Genomic DNA, 7,543 nt, shown 5'->3' on the forward strand with positions numbered 1-7,543 from the left:
ACTTCACGGAGATTTTTTATCAAATATATGATGAATATTGGAGCAAATAACTACCATAGGGGGCCCACCAGGTGGGTACAACCCACCTGGGGGCGCCAGGGAGCCCAAGCGCGCCCTAGTGGGTTGTGCTCACCCAGGCCCACCTCCGGTGCCCATCTTCTAGTATATAAGTCATTTTGACATAGAAAAAATAAGGATAGGACTTTCAGGATGGAGCATCACCGCCTCGAGGCGGAACTTGGGCAGGAGCAATTTTGCCCTTCGGTGGAGCGATTCCACCGGGGGAACTTCCCTCCCGGAGGGGGAAATCATCGTCATCATCATAACCAACAACTCTCCCATCTTGGGGAGGGCAATCTCCATCAACATCTTCACCAGCACCATCTCATCTCAAACCCTAGTTCATCTCTTGTGTTCAATCTTGTTACCGGAACTATAGATTGGTGCTTGTGGGTGACTAGTAGTGTTGATTACATCTTGTAGTTGATTACTATATGGTTTATTTGGTGGAAGATTATATGTTCAGATCCAATATGTTATTTAATACCCCTCTGATCTTGAGCATGATTATCATTTGTGAGTAGTTACTTTTGTTCTTGAGGTCACGGGAGAAATCATGTTGTAAGTAATCATGTGAACTTGATATGTGTTCGATATTTTGATAGTATGTATGTTGTGATTCCCTTAGTGGTGTCATGTGAACGTCGACTACATGACACTTCACCATATTTGGGCCGAAGGGAATGCATTGTGGAGTAGCAATTAGATGATGGGCTGCGAGAGTGACAGAAGCTTAAACCACAGTTTATGCGCTATTCTATAAGGGACCGACTGGATCCAAAAGTTTAATGCTATGGTTAGAATTTATTATTAATACTTTTCTCGTAGTTGCGGCTGCTTGCGGGAGGGTTAATCATAAGTAGGAGGTTTTTTCAAGTAAGAACAACACCTAAGCACCGGTCCACCCACATATCAAATTATCAAAGTACCGAACATGAATTAAACCAACATGATGAAAGTGACTAGATGAAAATCCCGTGTACCCTCAAGAACGTTTTGCTTATTATAAGAGACTGTTTCGGCCTATCCTTTTCCACAAAAGGATTGGGCTACTTTGTTGCACTTTTATTGCTACTATCGTTACTTGCTCGTTACAAATTATCTTGCTATCAAACTACTCTTCTACTTACAATTTCAGCACCTGCAGACATTACCTTACTAAAAACCACTTGTCATTGCCTTCTCCTCCTCGTTGGGTTCGACACTCTTACTTATCAAAAAGAGATACAATTGATCCCCTTTACTTGTGGGTCATCAATCAACAAGCAACCATGTCTTTAAAAATATCAACGCTAAAGCAAGTTATCCCTAGCCCATTATGCTCAATCATTGATCCATTCATGAAACACACTCGCATATTAGCTACACCCAATGCTCAAGTACGATCATAGTGCCCCTTAGTTGGTGCTTTATAAGAGACGATGGAGACTTAAGTAAAAATAAAAATTGCATAAAGTAAATAGAAAGGCCCTTCGCAGAGGGAAGTAGGGATTTGTAGAGGTGCCAAAGCTCAAAGCGAAAAAGATAGAGATAAAAAAATTTGGGTGGCATGCTTTTCCTGTCAATGAAAATGATTGAGTAGTTCCCAATACTTTCCATACTATATATGTCATAGGCAGTTCCCAAACAGAAAATAAATTTCATTCCTTTTCCACCATAATTTCACTTTTCATGGCTAACCATATCCACGGGTGCCTTCCATACCAACACTTTCCAAGGAATTTATTATTTAACAACATAAAGTAAATTCACTTTTCATTTTGGGACTGGGCATCCCTAATACCTTTGTCGTACTCTCATGCAATGACAAGTGAATAAACACTCATCTTGAGAATAACACATCTTGCATGGAAATATATCAGCCACCCCCTACAGTTTCATGAGCGGTACGAGCACACAAAAGAGAATTTTATTTTGAAACTTAGAGATGGCATATACAAATTCGCTTAGAACGGCAAAAGAATGCTGCATATAGGTAGGTATAGTGGACTCATGTGGCAAAACTGGTTTAAAGGATTTTGGATGCACAAGTAGTGATCATACTTAGTGCAAAATGAAGGCTAGCAAAAGATTGATAAGCGACCAACCAAGAAACGAGAAATCTCATAAGCGAGCATTAAGCATAACTAACACTGAATAATTCACCACAAGTAAGATGTAATTTCACTGCATAACTATTGACTTTTGTTCTTGCATAGGGAATCAGAAACCTTAACATCAATATCTTTCCCTAATAATAAAGCAGCTATCGCTTCTGGTCGTTTGTCATTAGCAATTTTGCAAATAAGTCCCTCTGTTTCTGTAAATTCAACCCGCAGTCCCATCTTACATGGCTGAAGTGAGAAAACGTTTCGTTTTTACATAAAAACCGTTGTATTTTCGGGTATTCAACCCGCGGTCTTTTTTTATCGTCGACAGGCTACCTGGACCGAGTCAACGCCGTTGCTCGAGCGGCTGGCGGCGGCGCGGCTGCTCGATGAATGGCGGCGGTGGCGGCTGGAGCTTGCAGGGGCCGGATCCATGTGCGGAAGGGGCTGGGGAGGCGGATCCAGAGGTGGGCGGCGAGGTGGGAGCTCATTGGAGCCGGGCAACGGAGGGATCCGGCGCGATGGCGCGAAGTCCTTGCAGGCGGAGGCGGGTCTTCATGGCTGGTAGGCAGAGCTCTGCAGGTATTGCCCCTCGCCCTCTTTCCAGCATGTTTCCTCTATCTCTCTCTAGAGTGGTGAGCGCCGACAACGGGAAACGGGTAGTGCACAGGGTGGATCTTGGCGAGTGCGGATGGGGCAACACGGACGTCGAGCACCCGCACAGGCTTGCCGCAGAGCGTACAACATGGCAGGAAGATTGTGTGGGAGGACAATCGGCAGGGAGGCAGGAGAATGAGCAGCGAGTGGTGCTGGCAGATCTCCGCCCTGACCTAGGTTGAACAGCTACACAGGGACAGACACATGCAGCCGTTCGAGCTCAGGTGAGGTGGTGGCGGGGCCATGTCGTGTGCCAGGCAAGGTTGAGGACGGCTGGGAGGTCTTCACCAGTGGCAGCTGGTGACGGAGTGGCGAGGCCGATCTGGCCCTCTCTGTTTTGTTTCCCTGCAATCAGCACAGAGAAGCAGAAAGTTGCTGCTCTTATGTCATATGACCTAACCAATCTCTCTCTCTCTCTCTTCTCTTGAACTAGCACTAAGGAGCCGACGCTGTTGGTAGCACTGAGAATGGAGGGAACATTAAGTCATTCTCCTACAAAACCAGATGTATAACCATTTTTTGCTGTTCGGATGGTGTCCACGGCGGCCAACTACAGCTGACTTGTGTGCTCTTTTTGTTAAAATAAATCTATTCTTCAGTCCATGCTATTGTACGAGACCATTTTTTGCTGTTCGGATGGTGTCCACGACGGCCAACTATAGCTAGCTTGTGTGTTCTTTTTGTTAAAATAAAATCCATTCTTTAGTCCATGCTATTGTACGAGTTTGATGCGGTAGGTTGAAAAGTTATTGGATTTCGTTTGGTTCCTTGAGACTGAGAGGCAATAATTTTGTTTGATTAGTTTGTTGAAGCTACGCACACATATATGGCTAAGCCCTATTTGTTGTTTGGTGTTATGCAAGCAAAGGATTTCGTCCGGTAAAACACCCAGCAACAGGAGTTTCTATAATGTTGATTGATTCAGAAACCCAAACAGTATGGGTGTAGTTCTTGCAATTAGAATTTTAGAATTACTAATATCCTTTTGTTCCAGTATAATTATTTTTGCTGAGAACTTCTTCAAGATGCTCTGCATCCTCTGTGTGTAATGCACTTTGTTATTGGCGATGACCTGTGGATGGATTATGCCGGTTGAATAAACAACATCTTTGCACAAACTAACATTGGAACATCCAGAAATTGAGAAAGCTTCTTCTCTGTTAACAAAATTGTCTACTCAGGACTGGAATTGGCGTAGGATTTTCGGGTGGTTCTGTGAAGTAGCAGGTCTAGCTCACTTGGCCTTATGCTTTTAAAGATTGTTGTGTTTCTCGTTGTCCAAATGCTCCAGCAGCCAAGGGTGATCTACTCGATGTAAAAAGGTTTCCGCAGAGAGCCCTTCAGAGCAATAATCTATTTATTGGCAGAAGACAAATTGGTTTGATCAAAGGCAGGGAATAAATATTCAGAAGACAAATTGCAGACGACAACCCAGGTAGGTATTCAAAGTGTAATTAGTTGTCTTGATCGATTCTTTTGGAAATAATTAGTCACACTTTCGACCCAAAGTGAAAACAACATGGCATTGTAGCTCATCAACTCCACTATGGCTTCCATTAGCAAGGTCTGGTAGCAAGCCAACTACACGCTACTGTAATTGGGGTGCAGAAGATGGAGGGGAATGGTCACCGTTGACAAAAGTGCATTGAGTGGTTGGCATCCTAAGTAATGGGTGTCAACGGCTAATCTACCATATCTGGTGAGTATATTGCATGTGTTGTCCTAACATATACACATGTTTATTTTGAACACTTGCATTTCTGGCTGCTATTATTTAACTGATGATGATGATGCAACATGCACTAATTCTCTATTTTGGCTTCACTTTCACTGAATTATTCAAAACTGTGCACTGGTTTTTAATCTACGTAGCTAATTCTTTTCATCTCACAAACTGCACATATGAGCTTATGAATATGAAAAATGACTCCTAAGACATGAAACCATAGTTATGGGAAGCCAGATAAGCCAAACTCCCTACAATTTTCTTATTTATTGTTTTTCTTCAAGATTTTCAGTGAACTTAGGAGCTCTGAATATAAGAACCAAGTATCACTACAGAAATGACACATATAAAAATGGTCAACCCTGTATTGAGAAAGCTAGAAAATGAAGTATGAAAAGTGTAATTCTATTAGAACTCCTAAAACCTTGTCTTCAATGTGTGCGATTGTAGCCTCTTTGCGATTTTGGTTCACTTACACAGGAAATACTATTAGGAGCACACTATGATAAATACATGTAAAGTTTATCATCGATAAATGAATATGAATCAAATTTAGTTTTCTTATGTTTACTATACAGGAACTGATCATTCATGATCACTATAAGGATAAATTGGTGGGTTTACTTCATTCAGCAGCATATACAAATCTATTTGTTGTGTTTTTGGTTACTGGTATTACTGTTTTGAAGGGTATAAATAGCTAAATAATTTTAATTATGTTTTTAGTCTCAGTATACAGTCAAACAGTAGATGTCGTAATTTTGTAGAAGGAATGCAACCCTTGGTATAATAGTGATTTATGTTTTTTATGTGACATGGAGCGATCCGTGACTTTCAAACACATGTGAATCTTGTGATCTGCAAAATTTATGTTACATGCTCATGGTTTTGCTACACCGCTCTAATCTGCAACCTACAAAATTGCTATCTGCCTAACACATAATGTTGGTTGTTAACTCGGAACATAATATCACTAGAGCTCTACATATGCATGTTCTTTTAAACGGAAAATTACTATAAGTTTGTTTCTGGCTAATACACTGTATTGAAAGCAATAGTGTGAGAGAAACCAATCATGTTCTGTTAGGGAAGAAAATATTCTTTATTTTCTTTAATTCAATTAATAGATGAGTGTGTTTACCAAAAACTATACTATTACTTCTTCTGGTTGAAGGATTTGCATGCTTAGTAACACATGAAATGCTTAATGCGAGCTCGATATTGACGATTTCAGTTTATTAGTTGTTATCGCCGCCCGATATTGATGATTTCAGTAACACATATTCAGAGTAATAGTGAGCTCGAGAGTGTGTCTCCTGGAAAGTCAGGCAGGTGTTACCGTTGCCCGGAGCTCAAATCGGCAAGCCTCTCCGATTCAGACCTCCTCATCGCCTTCCGCGCCATTGTCGATGCATACACACAGGCGCTTGAGAAGACCTAGCGACGCGACAATGATGACACATCCCCTAGCTATAGATGGCGGCCGCGGCGTAGATCCCTTGGCCGGGTTCGAGAGTCGTTGCCCGTCCGATGGCCAGCGCATGACATTCAAGGACTGCTCCACCGTGTGCTGGCTGCTCAACATGCTCCACATCACCTTCCAAGAGCGCGACGTGTCCACCCACACGCCCTACTGGGAGAAGCTCCGCGTGCTGCTGCCGGGACAAACGGCTCCATGTCACTGTCACAGCGGTTGTTCGCGGATGGTAGGTACATTGTTGGTTTTTTAGACTTGCGGGACTCTGGAATTACAGTAGTTAGGACTTGCTTTTCTACTTCAATTCCCAATTTAGTTTGTGTTATGATAGGTTGTAATCTCTGAACTCAGCAATCAAAAGTATTAGTAGGAAGTACCTGTTGTTTTACAGTGTACAACTTCTTCACTGACATTATTCAGTAGCTGTATCTTCTTACCAAATTCAGTGTAAGTTTTTCCTCTCGATGTGTTATAATCTCCACAGTAGGTGCACTGTGATTTTCCTTCTAATGCATAGAATGGAAAGTTTAGTGTAAGTGTGATTATAAGCTGTATTAGCCACTTTTCCCATGTTAATATAGGCAGAAGTAGTTTCTCCCATATTTTTATGGACAGTGTACCTGTGATGTAACCTGTGATTCTAAGCTTTATTAGTCATAACAGACTCTGTTTCATATGATTTTAATCTCTTTTTCCTTTTGGTGTTAGCCAAAGCATGTTGATCAGGTGGGGTATTACTATTATCGAGAAGTAGTGATCTGCAGGACACAATCATGTGAAATTCAGAAGATTTGATTGCTAGGGATCTCACCTGGATTGATCTGCCATGCTTCGTTGCAGGTTTATCATACATATCTCCTTGTAATTTCCTATTTTCTAGCTTTGCTATCCTCTTCTTCTTCTTACATCTTTCTTTTCTGTTCTTTTTACATAGAAGAGGTATGTTTCTTATTGCTGTACCTTTTCCCTAAGTCTTTGCTTAGAGGGGTTAGGTACAGGTGGTCTAGGACAGGGTAGTTCCACCATATGATATTGGGCCTCGCTAGAGGGCATTTATTTGGGGCTGGTTGTAAATGATCTAAAAGTTGTACTGATATCCTTGACATAAGATTTGAATAAAATTAATTTAGTTTTCGGCCGATTCTTTTGGCTGTTGAAGCGAGACATACACTTCTCTTTTCTCATACATACAATTGTTTGTTGTTTTGACATACATACAACTGTCATGATTTATTGGTATATTATCTGAAGATGCCCTAAGTTGGTTTTGCTTGAACTGAAAACCATAGTTTGTCAAATCTACAAGACCATTTGTGAGATATTGAACTATGTGTAGTTTTTTTCCCGTTGCAATGCACGTGCCCTTTTGGTAGTTCTTACTAAAGCATAATTCCTCATCAACATGACTCACATATTATATCAACATATCTCAAAACTATTACAAGGAATCAAGTTTATTTTGTCCAATGATCTTCATGACAGTTTTTATTATATTCTCCTTGGATATCTATCACTTCGGGACTAGTTTCATATGTT

General features: G+C 41.2%; 1 long non-coding RNA gene across 2 annotated transcripts; it reads left to right on the forward strand.

Moving 5' to 3' along the window:
• The first annotated feature begins 2,586 nt into the window (after nucleotides 1–2,586).
• LOC119332754 lies at nucleotides 2,587–7,141 on the forward strand. 2 transcript variants are annotated; one of them, XR_005161134.1, is made up of 2 exons: nucleotides 2,587–4,239; nucleotides 4,336–7,141. It is a non-coding gene; the product is annotated as an uncharacterized LOC119332754 (long non-coding RNA). The 2 variants fall into 2 exon arrangements; XR_005161135.1 differs by having other exon boundaries at nucleotides 4,365–7,141.
• Nucleotides 7,142–7,543: the final 402 nt, after the last annotated feature.

This window comes from Triticum dicoccoides, chromosome 7A (assembly GCF_002162155.2).
Source record: "Triticum dicoccoides isolate Atlit2015 ecotype Zavitan chromosome 7A, WEW_v2.0, whole genome shotgun sequence".
Lineage (NCBI taxonomy): Eukaryota > Viridiplantae > Streptophyta > Magnoliopsida > Poales > Poaceae > Triticum > Triticum dicoccoides.